The sequence below is a fragment of the Cervus canadensis genome, chromosome 5 (assembly GCF_019320065.1).
Source record: "Cervus canadensis isolate Bull #8, Minnesota chromosome 5, ASM1932006v1, whole genome shotgun sequence".
In the NCBI taxonomy this organism is placed as follows: domain Eukaryota; kingdom Metazoa; phylum Chordata; class Mammalia; order Artiodactyla; family Cervidae; genus Cervus; species Cervus canadensis.
The window spans coordinates 38,992,040-39,011,979 of record NC_057390.1 but is presented as its reverse complement, the minus strand read 5'-3'; positions in this window follow the sequence as shown (position 1 = coordinate 39,011,979).

Below are 19,940 nucleotides of genomic sequence, written 5' to 3'. Positions count from 1 at the left end.
TTTGGACATTAAATTTCCCATTCTAAATTTGTTCAGCTTTCTATCCACTCCGAGGCTCCAGCACCAGGCACAACAGATTATTCTTAAGGGGTCATTCATACATGGCTTCTCTCTTCCATACCTATATGTGCCTATTTGTGTTGGTGTAATAGCCCTTTCCTGTTGCTATAATAGAATACCATAGACTAGGTGGTTTTAAACAACAAGAATGCATTTCCCACAGTTCTGAGGCTGAGGAGTTCATGACTCAGTCACCTCCTAAAAGTCTCCACCTCCAAATACCATCACACTGGGAATTATATTTCAACATGCGAATTTTAGGAGGGCACAAACATTTAGCCCATGACAGTCAGTAAATCCTGCGAGCTCAACCTTCAAAATATGCCCACAATCCACCACTTACTACTGCCCCTACTTCCATTTTCTGGTCTGAACCACATGTCTTTGCTGGAGACTGACAGTACCATCCTAAAAGCAATCCTATTTCTCACCCTTCCACCCCTTCAGTCACTTCACAACAAACAGCCACATGGTCTTTTTTTAAAAGCTTAGATCATTCCTCTGCTCAAAACACTTCAGTGCCATTCTAATTCAGTCATTGTTAGCCAGTCCTCACTATGACCTAAAACAGTGTTTTTCAACCTTGGTGCTATTGACACTTGGGCCAGACAACTCCTTGTTGACAAAGAAAAGAACCTCAACACTTAACTTACATGCCACAGAAAAAATTAACTTGAAATTGATCATAAACCTAAATCTAAATACAAGAGTTAAAGCTATAAAACTTTTGGAAGAAAACCTGGGAGAAAGATTTTATCTTGGAACAGATAAATCTTTGTAATGTTTGAATTTGTGTAATGAGAATGTACCTGGGGGTAGGGGGAAAGTTGAAAACCTAAATAAAGATATTCATAAATTAACTTCATAATTATTAAAAACTTTTGCTCTTCAGAAAGCACTAAGACACCAAGCTTTAGTGTGCATGTGGAGTAACTGGAACTCTCTTATACTCCTGGTAGAGATCCAAAATAGTACAGCTACTTTGGAAAACTGTCAGTTTTTTATAATGTTAAACATACAATTAGTATATGATCCAGTATTCATGTCCCTAAATATTTTCCCAAGAGAAATATGAACCTATATCTACACAGTGACTTGTATGTGAATGTTTATAACAACTTTGTAGCCAACAACTGGAAACAATTCAAATTCCCATCATCTAGTGAATGCATATACAAATTATGGTATGCAATATATCTCCTACACAATGGACCATCACTCAGCATAAAAAGGAACAAACTATTGATACAAGCAACAACCTGGATGGATCTCAAAAGCATGATGCTTTGTTAAGGTAAGAACACACAACAAGACTACATACTATATAATTCCATTGATATTGCCAGGGACAAGGTTGGGGGAATGGGATTGTTTACAGAGGGGCTAGTGGAACTTTTTGGAATTCTTGATTGTGGCAGTGATTACATGATAATACATTTGTCAAAATTCATTTAATTGTACACTTAAAATTCATGAATTGTATTGTTTGTAAGTTATGCTTCAATAAAACTGTTAAAAAGGAAAGAATGAGTGAAGAGAAAGATGGGAGGAACCTGAGTCCTTGAGACCATTATTACTCACTCACCTAACCTTGAGGCCACCATACTTTTCATATTCATGCATGAAGTATCAAGTATCCTTACTATTAAAGCCATTTAGCATTGGTTTTATGTTTCTCGCAGTCAAAATCTTGTTAACAGATAGTTTCAAGTGCTAATGAAATTAAAATGCTAATAAATTTGTACTAAATAGAAATGAGAACAGAAGTGCAGGTAAGCCTGTGTTGAGAATATGTGGGATGTTTTTAAGTGTTAGTATTTAATGCAGAATTTTATAATTCAGAGCATATTGCTGTGTGTATGTTTCAAGATGAAAACTGACAGATATAGAAATACAAATTTTGAAACTAGTGAAAGAACATCTTCTGAATGAACATGATGAGAAACAAGAAAGAAAAGAGGATCTAGACATGAAAGCAATGAAGTATGAGTCATCAGAAGAAAAAAAGTAGGGAAAACAAGGTTTTCAAACAACACTATTTTGATAGATCTCATAGAGTATGAATGATTTACCACAAACACACACAAACAAAAGGCCTCTCTTGGCGGTGTGCCAGCCTGCAGGTATGGCATGGGTTCTGCTTTTCAAAGAACCAGGTGCTATAGAAATACTTGCATTAGTTCAAAGAAAAAAGAAAACCCTCAGCATTTAGCTAGCATACTTTACAAGGCCAAGATCATTTCAAATCAATTAAAGTGTTAAAGATGTTGCATAGACAAGACATTTAGAAAAGTCCAATCTTTGTTATTTAATGTGAGAAAAGGAGATCACTTCACTGCAAACATTTTGCCTGCCAAACAAGCTAGTTCTGTTTTATAAAAATCAGGAGGCCATTTGCACTCACAAATGCACAACCCCTGGAGCACTAAGCAGTTACTGACATAGAAATTTTGAAAATAATAGTATTCAGATAAATGGAATCTCAAAGCTATCAGACAAACAATTGGACCAAATGCTATGCTTTTAGCATTCTTCACATACAAGACCATTACGAAGTACGAACTTGTTTCTCCAAAAGACATGATTCTTGACTGTCCATATAAATGAAAGACAAGGACAAAATAAAATGTCTTTATGTCATTTGTCAGTGTGTCAGTTCAGTTCAGTTCAGTCGCTCAGTCGTGTCTGACTCTTTGCAACCCCATGAACCACAGCACGCCAGGCTTCCCTGTCCATCACCAACTCCCGGAGATTACCCAAACTCATATCCATTGAGTTGGTGATGCCATCCAACCATCTCATCCTCTGTCGTCCCCTTCTCCTCCTGCCCTCAATCTTTCCCAGCATCAGGGTCTTTTCAAATGAGTAGGTTCTTCGCATCAGGTGCCCAAAGTATTGTAGTTTCAGCTTCAACATCAGTCCTTCCAATAAACACCCAGGACCGGTCTCCTTTAGGATGGATTGGTTGGATCTCCTTGCAGTCCAAAGGACTCTCAAGAGGTTCTCCAACACCACAGTTGAAAAGCATCAATTCTTCGGTGCTCAACTTTCTTTATAGTCCAACTCTCACATCCATATATGACTACTAGAAAAACCATAGCCTTGACTAGACGAACCTTTGTTGGTAAAGTAATGTCTCTTCTTTTTAATATGCTACCTAGGTTGGTCATAACTTTCCTTCCAAGGAGTGTCTTTTAATTTCATGGCTGCCATCATCATCTGCAGTGATTTTGGAGCCCAGAAAAATAAAGTCAGCCACTGTTTCCACTGTTTCCCCATCTATTTGCCATGAAGTGATGGGACCTGATGCCATGATCTTTGTTTTCTGAATGTTGAGCTTAAGCCAACTTTTTCACTCTCCTCTTTCACTTTCATCAAGAGGCTCTTTAGTTCTTCACTTTCTGCCATAAGGGTGGTGTCATCTGCATATCTGAAGTTATTGATATTTCTCCCGGCAATCTTGATTCCAGCCTGTGCTTCATCCAGCCCAGCATTTTGCATATACTCTGAATATAAGTTAAATAAGCAGGGTGACAATGTACAACCTTAAAGTACTCCTTTCCCTATTTGGAACCAGTTTGTTGTTCCATGTCTAGTTCCAACTGTTGCTTCTTGAACTGCAGGATTTCTCAGGAGGCAGGTCAGGTATTGCCATCTCTTTCAGAATTTTCTAGTTTGTTGTGATACACACAAAGGCTTTGGGGTAGTCAATTAAGCAGAAAATAGATGTTTTTCTTGAACTCTCTTGCTTTTTCTATGATTCAATGGATGTTGGCAATTTGATCTCTGGTTTCTCTGCCTTTTCTAAATCCAGCCTGAGCATCTGGAAGTTCACGGTTCATGTACTGGTGAAACCTGTCTTGGAGAATTTTGAGCATTACTTTGCTAGTATGTCAATGACTCCATAAAATATTTTCCAGATATATTAATCAGTAGAGCCCTGCTGCTAAACAACTGGAAGGAAGTATGTATTGAATTATCTCTCAAACAACTGAATGTAATAAAACCTAATATTGGCTCGTCAAAAGTGTGCTTCTTAGTTCTACTGTATCCATTCCCCAATACAAGCATCATAAAAGGTTAAGTAAGTAAGTGTTAGTCACCCAGTCATGCCCAACTTTTTGCGACCCCATAGACTGTAGCCCACCAGGCTCTTCTGTCCACGAAATTTTCCAGGCAAGGATACTGGAGTGGGTTGACATTTCCTTCTCCAAGGGATCTTCCCGACCCAGGGATCGAACCTGGGTCTCCTGCACTGCAGGCATATTCTTTACTGACTGAGCTACAAGGGAAGAACCATAAAAGGCTAATTATAAAACTGCATTCACCCTTTACATCCTCTTTCTCCCCACTAATATGCCTGCAATAATCAAAACATGAACTGGAAAAGGAGGAAGGGGAACTTGCTGAATGATTTTTAAGTGGAAGCTGTGCTTTCAATAAGAATTAAGGTAATGATATATTCAAAGCAGAGGTAAGAGCAGTTTTCCCACGTGTCCTGCAGTCCACACTTTTAGGCTTTCGTTTCCCGTATTTGGAGCACCACTGTCTTTCCGTTTTTAATTCTAAGGTCCTATAGGTCTTGATCTAAGGTTGTCTGAGATAAAATTATGGAGGATCTTAAATGCTTGATAAGAAGTCTGGGTCTGACATTCCAGATCTGTGCTGTCCAGTACACTAGTTATAAAACACTTATGACCATTTACATTTCAATTAATTAAAACGCAGCACAATTTAAAATTCAGTACCTTAGTTTCACGAGCCATGTCTCAAATGCCCAATAGCCACGTGTGGCTTGTAGCTACCTCATTGGATAGAACAGGTTATGGAATATTTCTGTGATCATAGAAAGTTTTATTGGGCAGAACTACTACAGACAATGAGCCTCAATGGAGACTTGAGCAGGAGGCTGACACTAACTGCTCACATGTGATAGCCCCACAGAATATAGAGCGCTGTGTATGTGACAGGTCTGTTCCTCAGCCAATATCATATTCTTTTGATTATGGTAATTTTACGACAGATCTAATTTCTTTTTATATTGTCTTGGATATTTTCATATTATGTGTACATACTCTATTTGTATAAACATAGAAAATAATGTGGAAGATAGAGGTTATCCTGATACTGATTACATTGGGTTCTGTCAGGATGTGGAACAGGAAAGCTGGGACTGGATTAACATTTTAGATCTCTGAAATGTTTTACTTACTATGACAAAGAAAAACACAAGTGTTATTTCTATAAAATGAAATAAATGATATACTCATTGCCTCATCACATTTGTTCTTTAAAAAAAGTTCTCAGGGATGATAATTAGGTACCCAGTTGAATGTAGATACTTTATAGTTTAAAAGGATATATATTCTTTCTTTCAATATAAAGGGTCCAAAATAATATTATTATATCAAATAAACTCCCTTTGTTAGTAGACAATGAAATACAATGTTGCTTACATTCCACTTTCTGTGAATGAACTATATTAGATGAAAAAAATCAGATAATTGGGGCCACTTCAGGAAACAATTGGATAAAATTAATGATCTATTGTGTTGGTCTCAGTTCTGGAAAGACCATGCTTTATTTAGCCACCTCAAGCACACAGGAGAAAAATTCTTCTTATTCAAGTATATTTAAGAGGATATTTATAAGCCATTCTTAGGAAATCATTCTAATGGATTACAGCCATAACTAGTGTTAGAAGTTCTTCTTTCCAAGATTATTTTCCAATAATGCAGTTCAAAAGAACAACTTTATTTGTGGATAGCGATCTCATTTTCTGTCTGAATGTTATCCACACCTTAGTGTTTCATATCCTCACACATATGTGATTGAGTTTCATCTGATGCCACTTGAATTCACTTCTAAAATGGACGAATTCTAGCACTCTTTCATACCTCATGGAGCTTTCTCTTTTCTCTTCTGCCAGGTTATGGAGAAGAAGGCTACAAAAATCCATTCCCCAGAAGTGAAGTTAGTAATGCTGAATTGATTTGATAGGGGTGATGAACATTCAAACGCCAGTATATTGGAGGGAATCAACAGAGTGAAGTATTCTTGACAGTGCTCATTCATTCACAAGGTACTCAATCAACTATGAAATGCAAATGTTACTGGAGTCATGAATGTTTCCTCTGAAGCAATCGGGACAATCTATTACAGGATATTTCACGCTATATGGATACTCCTGAGTTTTTAATATACATAGTAATTTCCTAGAATGCAGTACCTACCCATAACAAATATAAACTGATAAATAGACAACCGGAACATAGAGGGTAAGGAAACCAGAGTTTGGTAAAGAAATCATTGCCAGCTTCCGGGCAAGATAATGACAAGGGCAGACTTTTATATTCCAGCTTTCAAATTCTGATTGTGATGCCCAATACCATATTTGTTTTAAATGGGAAAGAGGAAAAAAATTCCACATTAGCACTAAAATGTAAAGATGCATACTGGCCATATGCGAGATACTTTTTGATGCATTTCTGTTAAAAGTAATGCAGATTGAATGGTATTAAAGGAAGTCATGGAGTGCCAATGTCAAACATCCTCTTTTAAAAGGGCAATGTATTCATAATGCAGTAAAGAAAACAGTCATCAATTACTAACACCATCCTCTGAAATTCAAAAATATTAGGGTTAAACTTGAAGTCCAGGCATTGTATCATTAGGAGCATAACCTCATGTATATGGACCAAAACATCTGGACCATATCAAGGGCGCAACATATTATAGAACTATGAGCAGCCAACACTGCATCTTGTTCCCTACACCAAGAAAGGAAAACACTTAGAATAGTGCCCAGTGCAAACAGTTTGAATAAACACATGATATTTAAAAATAGAAACAAACCTGCAAACCTGGCATCAGCCTTCCTTTAGCACTGACTTGGGGACTGAAAAACAAAGATGAGAGGTGATGTTCATGCTCTGTGGCTAAGAAAGATTAACAAAATAGACTAGAGGATGAAATGCAATGGCCAGAAATCACCATGGAGAGGCCAGAAACAGCAATTCAGATTGAGTCACTTACTCAACTATTACTTCTACTTGGGTCTGGAGGTAGACTATAACAAAAGACATAGTCTTTGCCTTCTTAAAACTTATAGCTTTTTAGAGGGGACAGGCATTAAATAATCACTGAGAGAATTTATAGGATTCTATTAGCAGCTGTAACAGGAGGAGCTAATTTTAACTGGCAGGCAAGGTCATGGGAAACCTTTGAGAGACTGACACTTAAAATGAGACCTGAAGGATGAAGAGTTGTTAGGAGGCAGACCAGGTGGGGAGGAAAAACATTTCATGGAGGAAAGGATTTATGCAAAGTCCTGAGGTAGGAAGAAGCTTGATGTATTTAAGGTCCCAAGAGGACAACAATGAGAGATGACAGAGGCAGCTGATCCTGGAGAGGTAGGTGCAGGACAGATAATGTTGAGGTCTGTGAGTTTAAAGATTTTTTTTTTTCTTTTTCCAAAGTGAAATGAGGAGCCACTGAAGAATTTAAACAAGAGAATGACATGATACTATCTACATTTTAGGATTACTCTGACTAATCACTGTCTCAATAATTCATAGTGGGAAATTGCAAACGGCTATTAAAATTTGTAAGCACTTACTGAAACCTCAGAGATTTTTTTTTCATTTATTTGTATTAGTTGGAGGCTAATTACTTTACACTATTGTAGTGGTTTTTGCCATACATTGATATGAATCAGCCATGGATTTACATGTGTTCCCCATCCTGAACCCCCTCCCACCTCCCTCCCCATCCCATCCCTCTGGGTCATCCCAGTGCACCAGCCCTGAGCACTTGTCTCAGGCATTCAACCTGGACTGGCGATCTGTGTCACACTTGATAATATACATGTTTCAATGCTATTCTCTCAGATCATCCCACCCTCGCCTTCTCCCATAGAGTCCAAAAGTGTGTTCTATACATCTGTGTCTCTTTTTCTGTCTTGCGTATAGGGTTATCGTTACCATCTTTCTAAATTCCATATATATGCGTTTGTATACTGTATTGGTGTTTATCTTTCTGGCTTACTTCACTCTGTATGATGGGCTCCAGTTTCATCCATCTTATTAGAACTGGTTCAAATGTATTCTTTTTAATGGCTGGGTAATATTCCATTGTGTATATGTACCATAGCTTTCTTATCCATTTGTCTGCTGATGGGCATCTAGGTTGCTTCCATGTCCTGGCTATTATAAACAGTGCTGTGATGAACATTGGGATACACTCTCTTTCAGTTCTGGTTTCCTCGGTGTGTATGCCTAGGAGTGGGATTGCTGGGTCATATGGCAGTTCTATTTCCAGTTTTTTAAGAAATCTCCACACTGTTCTCCATAGTGACTGTACTAGTTTGCATTCCCACCAACAGTGTAAGAGAGTTCCCTTTTCTCCACACACTCTCCAGCATTTATTGCTTGTAGACTTTTGGATAGCAGCCGTCCTGACTGGCATGTAATGGTACCTCATTGTGGTTTTGATTTGCATTTCTCTGATAATGAGTGATGTTGAGCATCTTTTCATGTGTTTGTTAGCCATCTGTATGTCTCAGAAATTATTCAGGAAACAACTACACTATCTTCACTCACATTGAATGAGAGCCTGAATTACTTCATTTCTATGACAGAGGAGTTATTTCAAAAACCTTGGGATTTGGGAAGACATCAGAGTTACACTATTATATTGTAACTTTTCCCATTTATTACTTGATCTATACAGGAGATATTAGTGAGAAAATCGTATCTATTTTTATTTAGTCTAAGACTAAGAAAGTACAGACAGTCCTTTGTGGATGACCAAACAGAAAAATTACCACACTCAAGGAAAGATGCTCTAATTTACACTATATTATTTTTTTGAAAAATCAAAACTACCTATTTCAAATAATAAAATTCCTACAATAAACATAAAATCATTCTAAAATTTTCTTGAGTCATGCAAAATAAAAGAAGCCATTTTTACTATGAAACTAATAGTAGTATGTATTAAATTCTTATTACTGTTTAATAAATTAGCACAAAATTATGACTTAAGCAATACAAATTTACCCTCTTATAGAACTGGAGGTTAGAAATCCTAAAATCAAGATGAGAGTAGGGTGTGTTCCTCTGGACACTGTAGGGAAGGGTCAATTTCCTTGAGTTTTCTAGCTTCTACAGGCTGCCTTCACTCTTTGGCCTGTTGGGTCCATGTTCCAGCATTGTTGTATTTTCCCGTATTCCTCTCTGGTTCTGACTTTCCTGATCTCTCTTATACGGACCTTTGATAATACTTTGCACTGACCCAGATAATCCAGAATGATGTTTCCTGCTCAAGATCCTTAACATAACCACATCTACAAGGTCTTGCCATGTAAAGTAAGATTCACACTTTCCAGGGATCAGAACATGGACATCTTTAGTGGGTGCACAGCAGTGGTGTGTCATTATTCTAACTACCACAAAGCATTCTAGAAAAAAATTCTCATGGATCAAAGATTAAAAAAAAAACAACAACACATAACATAATTCTAAATTACAAAGCAAAGCTGAAAGCAACCCAAGTTGTTACATCTGAAAAGGCAACATTAGTAATGTAGAAGATAAACTTACAAAAATATTTTAGAATTCAAAAGAAAGGATAACAAGCTTCAGAGATAAGAGAAAATATCCATAATGTAGCCGGACAAATATCTACTTACCAGCGATTAAATGGGCCTCAAAGATTACTCTCTAAGACTCTAAATAAAAGAAGAAAAAGAATTGATCACAGAGATATAAATAAAATGATTGTGACTTAAGAATGCTAAACACAGTCAAGTTATTCTTATGCATGATGACGCAAAGGGAGATATCATCAAGTAAGTAAAAGTCAGAATTTATACTATCAAATCAACTTGAATAAAGTGTCTACAGACATGGAGGGGAAAAAATACTAAAATAAATCAAAAGTAAGAACAAAGTTTTTTTTCTATTTGTTCATAACTGTACCACCACCAATGGAAGAAAATTTCATTGGCTGGACAACTTGAAGGGAAACTGCTCTCTAGAATTAAGAAAAATATGAAGTTCTTGGAGATTAACAGGAGTAAGATAGGAGGAAGAAAGAACATGAAAACCAGAGAGATGGTATGAAGCTGGATATTGAATGAAGTAAGAGAGCATTATGGAGACGTTGGTTGTAGGAGAGACCAAAGATCGTTCAAGAATGAAAATATCTACTGTTTCACTTAAAGTTGTTTGAGTTGCTGTGATTTCAACTTCTCTTTTACCTTCCTCCCATTTGTTTCCCAGTTTGCATGAGTGTGTAAACTGAAGAATTCATGTCTATGTCTGAGCAAATATGACTCAAATCAGAAATGGCACATGAAGAAGCAACATATCAGAAGTAGCCATGAGAATGCAAGCCCCTAAAAATCCATAGAAATTTTAACGGGACTTGAGTTCATTTTGTCTAGATCTGGAAAGACTGGAAAGCACCTGGTTATCATTTCAATTGCATGTAAATTACAAATATTACAGTTGGAATATAATGGTAGTAGCCATTGATGATCTGAAGTCCAACTAAGTATTTTAAATATCATTTTAAATGTATTTAAACAACTAAGATCCAACACAATCAAATAAATAATAAACATTTTTAAAAGCCTTAAAAAAAAAAGATCTCTTTATTTGACCTCTCAACTTCAGCATTTTTTCCCTCCACTCCTACTGAAGTCAAATCAACTGAAGTCAGTTACTCTGAAGGAAGGTAGGAAACTGGCAATCATACCTTTAGTCCCATCACCAAAAATGCATCCTTTCCAATCTCAGGTCTCTTCCTTGGGCTTCCATGATATCAATATTCTCCTGGTGCTTCTTCTAGTCCACTGGCTATTCATTCTAAATGTACTTTGCTTAATCTGTCTCAACTCAGCCTCTATTCAGGGCTCAGACACCGATTATCTTTCATTCTATCTAGTACCAAAGCTTTAAATGCAATGTATATGTTGTAGACTCTAAAATTTATACCCTCAGCTGTTTCAGTTACCATTGGGAGTGATAACAATCCAAACTTAGTGGCATAAAACAAGTGCTAAGCTCACATATTCTGTGTGTCAGAAACTTAGAGAGGATGGCATGCCCTTGTTGGGTGATTTGCAGGCTAGGGGTGACTCACAGCCTGAGGGCTAGCACCATCTGAAGGTCTGATCACTCAGGTGTTTGGACTAGAAGATCTGACGGATGACTCTACAGCTCAAATAATATTCTAAAAGGACAAATACAATGATTAAGTGTCTTGTGAGACATTTGTCTTGGAACATCAGAAAGCATTGTTAGCAGCCAGAAGAATGTGCCTTCTTCATCCAGATACTCAAGAAAAGTTGGATGACTATAAAAGGTAACAATCAACAGTCAAAGATAACTGTAGACAAGGAGCTAAACACATCTCAGAGCCAAAGTGTCCATTCTGACACAAAATCAAAAGTGAAAACTCCTAAGGACCTCAATATGACAAGGAAAACAGCCTATGTCTGCCTTAGCCTAGCAACTTGAATAATCAAGTTATGAGAAAAGACTGTGGCTAAGAAAAGAATATAGGGGAAGATCTTGCAAACCAGCCATACTACTAGCTCCTGGTTAAGTCTACGTTTGGTTAGTATAGAATTACTTAACTTTCTTCCTAAATGCTAGTAAAAGTTTCTTTTCTAATGTCAGTTTCTACTTGAATTGATGCAAAGCTCAAAGTTCCCATCTGAACAACATTAGAAAGGGCAATCAGAGACTTTGAGGGTTGAAGTCAAAAGTGCCTGTGAGGAAACCAGTCTAAGACAGAATAATGGTGGACGCTGGCCAAATAGGTGAAGGATATGGAAGGTGGAGAAAAATTGGAGATGAAGTTAAATAGATCACATCATGCACAGAGGTTTCCCTTTTATTTTTTCCCCTCTACCTGCTTTGTAATAGAAGTAGAAAGCAGTTCATCAGCTTCCATAGAGCTCCACAGACTTTTAAAGGAACTTCCTCAGATATGCAAATGACTTATATGCAGAGTACATCATGAGACATGCCGGACTAGATGAAGCACAAGCTGGAATCAAGATTGCCAGGAGAAACATCAATAACCTCAGATATGCAGATGACACCACCCTTATGGCAGAAAGTGAAGAAGAACTAAAAGGCCTCTTGATGAAAGTGAAAGAGGAGAGTGAAAAAGTTGGCTTAAAACTCAACATTCAGAAAACTAAGATCATGGCATCTGGTCCCATCACTTCATGGCAAATAGATGGGGAAACAATGGAAACAGTGACAGACTTTATTTTCTTGAGCTCGAAAATCACTGCAGATGGTGACTGCAGTCATGAAACTAAAATACACTTTCTCCTTGGAAGAAAAGCTATGACCAACCTAGACAGCATATTAAAAAGCAGAGATATTACTTTGTGAACAAAGGTCCATCTAGTCAAGGCTACGGTTTTTCTAGTAGTCATGTATGGATGTGAGAGTTGGACTATAAAGAAGGCTGAGTGCCAAAGAATTGATGCTTTTGAACTGTAGTGTTGGAGAAGACTCTTGAGAGTCCCTTGGACTACAAGGAGATCCAACCAGTACATCCTAAAAGAGATAAGTCCTGAGTGTTCATTGGAAGGACTGATGCTGAAGCTGTGAAGTTTCAATACTTTGGCCACCTGATGAGACTCATTAGAAAAGACCTTGATGCTGGGAAAGATTGAGGGCAGGAGGAGAAGGGGATGACAGAGGACAAGATGGTTGTGTAGCATCACCGACTCAATGGACATGAGTTTGAGCAAGTTCCAGGAGATGGTGAAGGACAAGGAAGCCTGGAGTGCTGCAATCCATGGGGTTGCAAAGAGTTAGATATGACTGAATGACTGAACAACAACAAATAATGAATAGACTTCTCAGCTAGTTTTTTGGAGCTATTGGTCAACTAAACTGGGGGCTTCCCTCATAGCTCAGTTTGTAAAGAATCCACCTGCAATGCAGGAGACCCCAGTTCAATTCCTGGGTCAGGAAGACCCCTTGAAGAAGGGATAGGCTACCCACTCCAGTATTCTGGCCTGGAGAATTCCATGGACTGTATAGTCCATGGGGTTGCAAAGAGTCAGACACAACTAAGTGACTTTCACTTCACAAACTGCAATTAGATCTTTCATTATCCAGAAGGTCTACAGGTATTTTTCAAGAGAGATCAAATTGGTGAGTGTTTTAGTGTAACTGTCAAGAGTATCAAGAATCACAGAAACTATTCTATCGGATTACTCTTTGGAAGACATTGCTTCCTTTTTTGTATATTCCTAATCTTTGTTATCTGGAGGAGCAGCAGGAGTGGCAGATAGGAGATACCCCACGTCCAAGGTCAGGAGCAGTGGCCGAGAGGAGATACCCCATGTCCAAGGTCAGTAGCAGTGGCCGAGAGGAGATACCCCATGTCCAAGGTCAGTAGCAGTGGCCGTGAGGAGATACCCCTCGTCCAAGGTAAGGAGCAGCGGCTGCACTTTGCTGGAGCAGCCACGAAGAGATACACCACGACCAAGGTAAGAGAAACCCAAGTAAGATGGTAGGCACTGAGAGAGGGCATCAGAGGGCAGACAGACTGAAACCACAATCACAGAAAACTAGCCAATCTGATCACATGGACCACAGCCTTGTCTAACTCAATGAAACTAAGCCATGACCTATGGGGCCACCCAAGATGGATGGATCATGGTGGAGAGGTCTGACAGAATGTGGTCAACTGGAGAAGAGAATGGCAAACCACTTCAGTATTCTTGCCTTGAGAACCCCATGAACAGTATGAAAAGGCAAAAAGATAGGACACTGAAAGATGAACTCCCCAGGTCAGTAGGTACCCAATATGCTACTGGAGATTAGTGGAGAAATAAATCCAGAAAGAATGAAGGGATGGAGCCAAAGTAAAAAATAACACCCAGTTGTGGATGTGACTGGTGATAGAAGCAAGGTCTGATGCTGTAAAGAGCAATATTGCATAGGAACCAGGAATATTAGGTCCATGAATCAAAGCGAATTGATACCATTCAGGTATGACCTAAATCAAATCCCTTATGACTATACAGTGGAAGTGAGAAATAGATTTAAGGTACTAGATCTGATAGACAGAGTGCCTGATGAACTATGGACAGAAGTTCGTAACATTGTACAGAAGACACAGATCAAAACCATCCCCAAGAAAAAGAAATGCAAAAAGGCAAAGTGGCTGTCTGAGGAGGCCTTACAAATAGCTGTGAAAATAAGAGAAGCAAAAAGCAAAGGAGAAAAGGAAAGATATACCTATTTGAATGCAGAGTTCCAAAGAATAGCAAGGAGAGATAAGAAAGCCTTCCTCAGTGATCAATGCAAAGAAATAGAGGAAAACAATAGAATGGGAAAGGCTAGACATCTCTTCAAGAAAATTAGAGATACCAAGGGAACATTTCATGCAAATATGGGCTCAATAAAGGACAGGAATTGTATGGACCTAACAGAAGCAGAAGATATTAAGAAGAGGTAAGAAAATACACAGAACTGTACAAAAAAGATCTTCACGACCCAGATAATCATGATGGTATCATCACTCATCTAGAGCCAGACATCCTGGAATGTGAAGCCAAGTGGGCCTTAGGAAGCATCACCATGAACAAAACTAGTGGAGGTGATGGAATTCCAGTTGAGCTATCAAATCGTAGAAGATAATGCTGTGAAAGTGCTGCCCTCAATATGTCAGCAAATTTGGAAAACTCAGCAGTGCCCACAGGACTGGAAAAGGTGAGTTTTCGTTCCAATCCCTTAGAAAGGCAAAGCCAAAGAATGGTCAAACTACCACACAATTGCACTCATCTCACACGCTAGTAAAGTAATGCTCAAAATTCTCCAAGCCAGGCTTCAGCAATACGTGAACTGTGAACTTCCAGATGGTCAAGCAGGTTTTAGAAAAGGCAGAGGAACCAGAGATCAAATTGCCAATATCTGCTGGATCATCAAAAAAGCAAGAGAGTTCCGGAAAAACATCCATTTCTGCTTTATTGACTATGCCAAAGCCTTTGACTGTGTGGATCACAATAAACTGTGGAAAATTCTGAAAGAGATGGGAATACCAGACCACCTGACCTGCCCCCTGAGAAACCTATATACAGGACAGAAAGCAACAGTTAGAACTGGACATGAAACAACAGACTGGTTCCAAATAGGAAAAGGAGTACGTCAAGGCTGTATATTGTCACCCTGCTTATTTCACTTACATGCAGAGTACATCATGAAAAATGCTGGGCTGCAGGAAGCACAAGCTGGAATCAAGATTGCCAGGAGAAATATCAATAACCTCAGATATGCAGATGACACCACCCTTATGGCAGAAAGTGAAGAACTAAAGAGCCTCTTGATGAAAGTGAAAAAGTTGGCTTAAGCTCAACATCCAGAAAACTAAGATCATGGCATCTGGTCCCATCACTTCATGGCACATAGATGGGGAGACAGTGGAAACAGTGGCTGACTTTATTTTTCTGGGCTCCAAAGTCACTGTAGATGGTGACTGCAGCCATGAAATTAAACAACACTTACTCCTTGGAAGGAAAGTTATGACCAACCTAGATAACATATTAAAAAGCAGAGACATTACTTTGTCAACAAAAGTCTGTCTAGTCAAGGCTATGGTTTTTCCAGTGGTCTGTATGGATGTGAGAGTTTGACTATAAAGATAGCTGAGTGCAGAAGAATTGATGGTTTTGAACTGTGGTGTTGGAGAAGACTCTTGAGAGTCCTTTGGACTGCAAGGAAATTCAACCAGTCCATCCTAAAGGAGATCAGTCCTGGGTGTTCATTGGAAGGACTGATGTTGAAGCTGAAACTCCAATATTTTGGGCACCTGATGCAACAAGCTTACTCATTTGAAAAGACCCTGATGCTGGGAAAGGTTGAGGGCAGGAGGAGAAGGGGACGACAGAGGATGAGATGGTTGGATGGCATCACCGACTCAATGGACATGAGTTGGGGTAAACTCTGGGAGTTGGTGATGGACAGGGAGGCCTGGCGTGCTGCGGTTCATGGCGTCACAAAGAGTCAGACACAGCTGAGCGACTGAACTGAACTGAATCTTTGTTATAGAGTGATATTAAACAGGAACTATAGCCAAGTTCCTGGAAGTAATGTTTCTAGTTGTCTCTCTCTCTCTGGGAACGCTGGAGTATGAAGCACTAGATCGGGATTTGTAGATGTCCCAAGGTAAAAATTTCCTCTGTTCTGAATCCTAAGAGTAGCTGGTGAATCCAGGGGTAGCAGTGAGATTTTTCCCATTAAATTAAAGACCTAGATTATGAGATTGTTTGAGCTCTATTTAACAGCAGTCACTGTCCTTCTACCAGGCTGTTCTTCCTTTGAATCTAGCCCCAGCCATGGTATTTCACTCATCCAATAGATAGACATATACTGTAGCCTTACCACATTTTATTAGAACTATGTCATTCAGCCACATCAAATTCTTCTTAAGACTTTTGTTTTAAAATATTGGCCTTTTTCGGTTTTTTAAAAATAAAAGTAGACTGGAAAACTGAACTAAGTATCACTAGATCAACAAGATTATTAAATTTTTAAAAATTTTAATAAAAAGTTTAACACATTTTTCCTAGTAACAGTTTTATTCACCTGGAGCAGAATTTTGTCCCACTGCTTTGATTATCTTTGAACAAAATTCACTAGATCATTTGTTTGCCCATTTGGACATTTGGAAATGATAAGAGATTTAATGCCCAATTCTTGAAAAAAATATAGGCTGTGGTTTATTTTTCTTCTCTAACTTAAGGGAAGGTTCTGTCCCCACGAGCTGTGTGGTGGCGTCAGTGGGACACCAGTCACTGGTGGCCACTTGGTGTACTCCCCACACGCCTTAGGTTCACTTCCTTCACGCACTTCCTGTGCATCAACCATCTCCAGTGATGCCGCGCTGCCAACATGCCCATTTCCCACATCCCTGAAAGCACCGAATGCTGTGGGATTTCACATGCATACAGCTGTACTCAATGAAAGCATGACAAAGTTCCAGTTGAAATCTGACTTGAAAATTTTATAAAATTTACAGAAGACAAACCCAGACTATTTGTGAAAACAGCTTATCTCAAATACTTATTATAAAAATTTCCTATTTTAATGGTAAAAGAGAAAATAAAATAAAATACTGGCCACATTCATGGAAATACATCTGTTCAGAAAGCAGTGTTTTTTTCCTCTTTATTTATGTAGCCATTCCTATTACCCTCTGTCATATCCCATGTTAGATACTCATACTTCTATATATTTTGTAGATGGAGCCAGTATTGTTTTCCTAGTCTGAAAAGCTTATGAGAACATTCTATCAATAATTTTATCAGTATTAGAATCAATATTTATATACATTGATTCAGATGTGCAAAAAGTAATTTTTATTTATACAGTTGACAAACTATAATTGACTCTTTTCTTTATCTCTCAGCCCCCATTTCCACAGATAGCTTCCAAATCCAGCAATCTCTTTTATACTTTTTCCACCACTCCCTCCATCACTACCACTAACATGTGACCCAAACAGAAATCATAATTTTGTTATTAATAAGTAGGGGAAACCACGTCTCTTGTTGTTTAAAAGACTCCTTATGATGTATATTCTGTCATCTTATCCATCATAGCTGTTGTTCTCCCTCTATAGAAATTGTCTCACCACTGCTCATTCCTGTTGCTTTCCCTAGTTGTAATTTGAATACTGCGGGATTTTATTTGTGTTCACAGAGTTCATATGAGAGGTGTTTTGTCTTCCCGTATAATCCTGAATTCTCACTGGCCTCCACTGAGGTTTTTCTCATTCTGTTGCCTCACTGGGCATTCTGAACTGGGTGTCCTTAGATCTGGAACATAATGCGATGGAGGTTATAGACAATTACTAAGGGAAAAGATTTAAAAGGGAAGGACACCCTTAATTTGCATTGGATGGTACTATTGTTTAACTTATTATTACTTTTTTATATAGAAGTTTAAAACTATATAGCCATAGGGTAGCTAAAACTCACTAACATTTGCATACTCATACATCTTCGGCAGTTAACAAAGATTTCCCTTTTGCCATTAGCCTATAAGAAAAGTTAAATGGTTCTTTCATTCCATTAACGTCAATAGAGTTTACAAATTAAGTGGAACTATATTTAGTCTCCAAAACACTGCACACGCCAATACTGACAAGCTTAATTCATGACCTCCAAATTATTCGAAAACCTATTTCTCACTGTTTCATATTTACAGGAAGAGTGCTATGGATCTGTTGTCTTCAGGAGTCATATCAATGTTCCTTAGCTATATATATTAAATGTTTTCATGTTACAGAAATTAATTATATAAACTACATGTTAAACTGTCCCCATCCCTCTTTACCTTTTTCTCTTTCACACACTTGCTTTTGGTCTCATTGGCAACACCCAGTCTTGTGTAATAGGCATTTCAATAATCTCAGCAATGGAAAGATTTTTGTTATTCTCTCAGAAGGGAAAATGTGCTAGGTACATCTCTATGACATAATAGAAGTGAAACAGAAAGCTGAAGAAGGGAAGACTTGCAGTAGTTGAAGTCATACAAGAGTCACATTTTATTTCATTTACACATAGTTTTATAGAACACTAATACATGAAGGGTAGTCATCTATGCTGAAATCACAGAGAGCATTGCAAACTGATGAATGCTTATTACACGTTATAAATTAGATGGAAAGGGCCTAGAAGTATGGGAACAAATGTTAGGTAAAGGAGGCACTACTTGGAAAGGCTAATAGAGGAACCAGTGATCTGCAAAGGTCAGGCAAAAGGTTTTTGAGTGTCTCTAAGCAGAAGCTTCAGAGAAGGCAATGGCACCCCACTCCAGTACTCTTGCCTAGAAAATCCCATGGACGGAGGAGCCTGGTAGGCTGCAGTCCATGGGGTCGCGAAGAGTCAGACATTACTGAGCGACTTCACTTTCACTTTTCACTTTTATGCATTGGAGAAGGAAATGGCAACCCACTCCAGCATTCTTGCCTGGAGAATCCCAGGGATGGGGTCACACAGAGTCGGACACAACTGAAGTGACTTAGCAGCAGCAGCAGCAGTAAGCAGAAGCTTACCTTTCCATAAAAGCCACCCAACTGTCACCCGTTCTCTGGTAAGCTGAACCAACCTTGAAAAACACTAGGAAAAAGCCTTCCAACATATAAGAGCATCTTTAATTCAGCTAGGGGATTCATTCTGTCCCTGAAAAAAGTTCATGCCACCGTTCCCAGCTGCCCTTAGCTCTGAGACAGGTAAGAAGATAAACCATGACTTACGCATGAGCATACTTGACCTAAAAGCCCTAATCAATGAACATAAAGGCAGATGAAAGACTTAGAAATAATTAAGATATGGCAAATATTTTAATTAAAAAAATTAGCCTGTGATTTTCTCTTTTTGTGTGATTCTTCAGTTTGGGCTTTCTCTAGAATTGGCCTTTTTATACATATATATATATATAATTTTATTTTATTTTTAATGTATTTATTTATTTTAATTGGAGGCCAATTACTTCACACTATTGTGGTGGTTTTTGCCATACATTGACATGAATCAGCCACGGGCATACATGTGTCCCCCTGTCCCGACCCCGTCTCATCTCCTTCCCCATCCTATCCCTCTAGGTTGTCCCAGTGCACCAGCTTTGACTGCCCTATGTCATGCATTGAACCTGGACTGGTCATCTGTTTCACATACAGTAGTACACATGTTTCAATGCTATTCTCTCAAATTATCCCTCCCTTGCCTTCTCCCACAGAGTCCAAAAAGTCTGTTCTCTACATCTGTGTCTCTTCTGCTGTCTTGCATATAGGGTCGTTGTTACCATGTTTCTAAATTTCATGTATATGCGTTA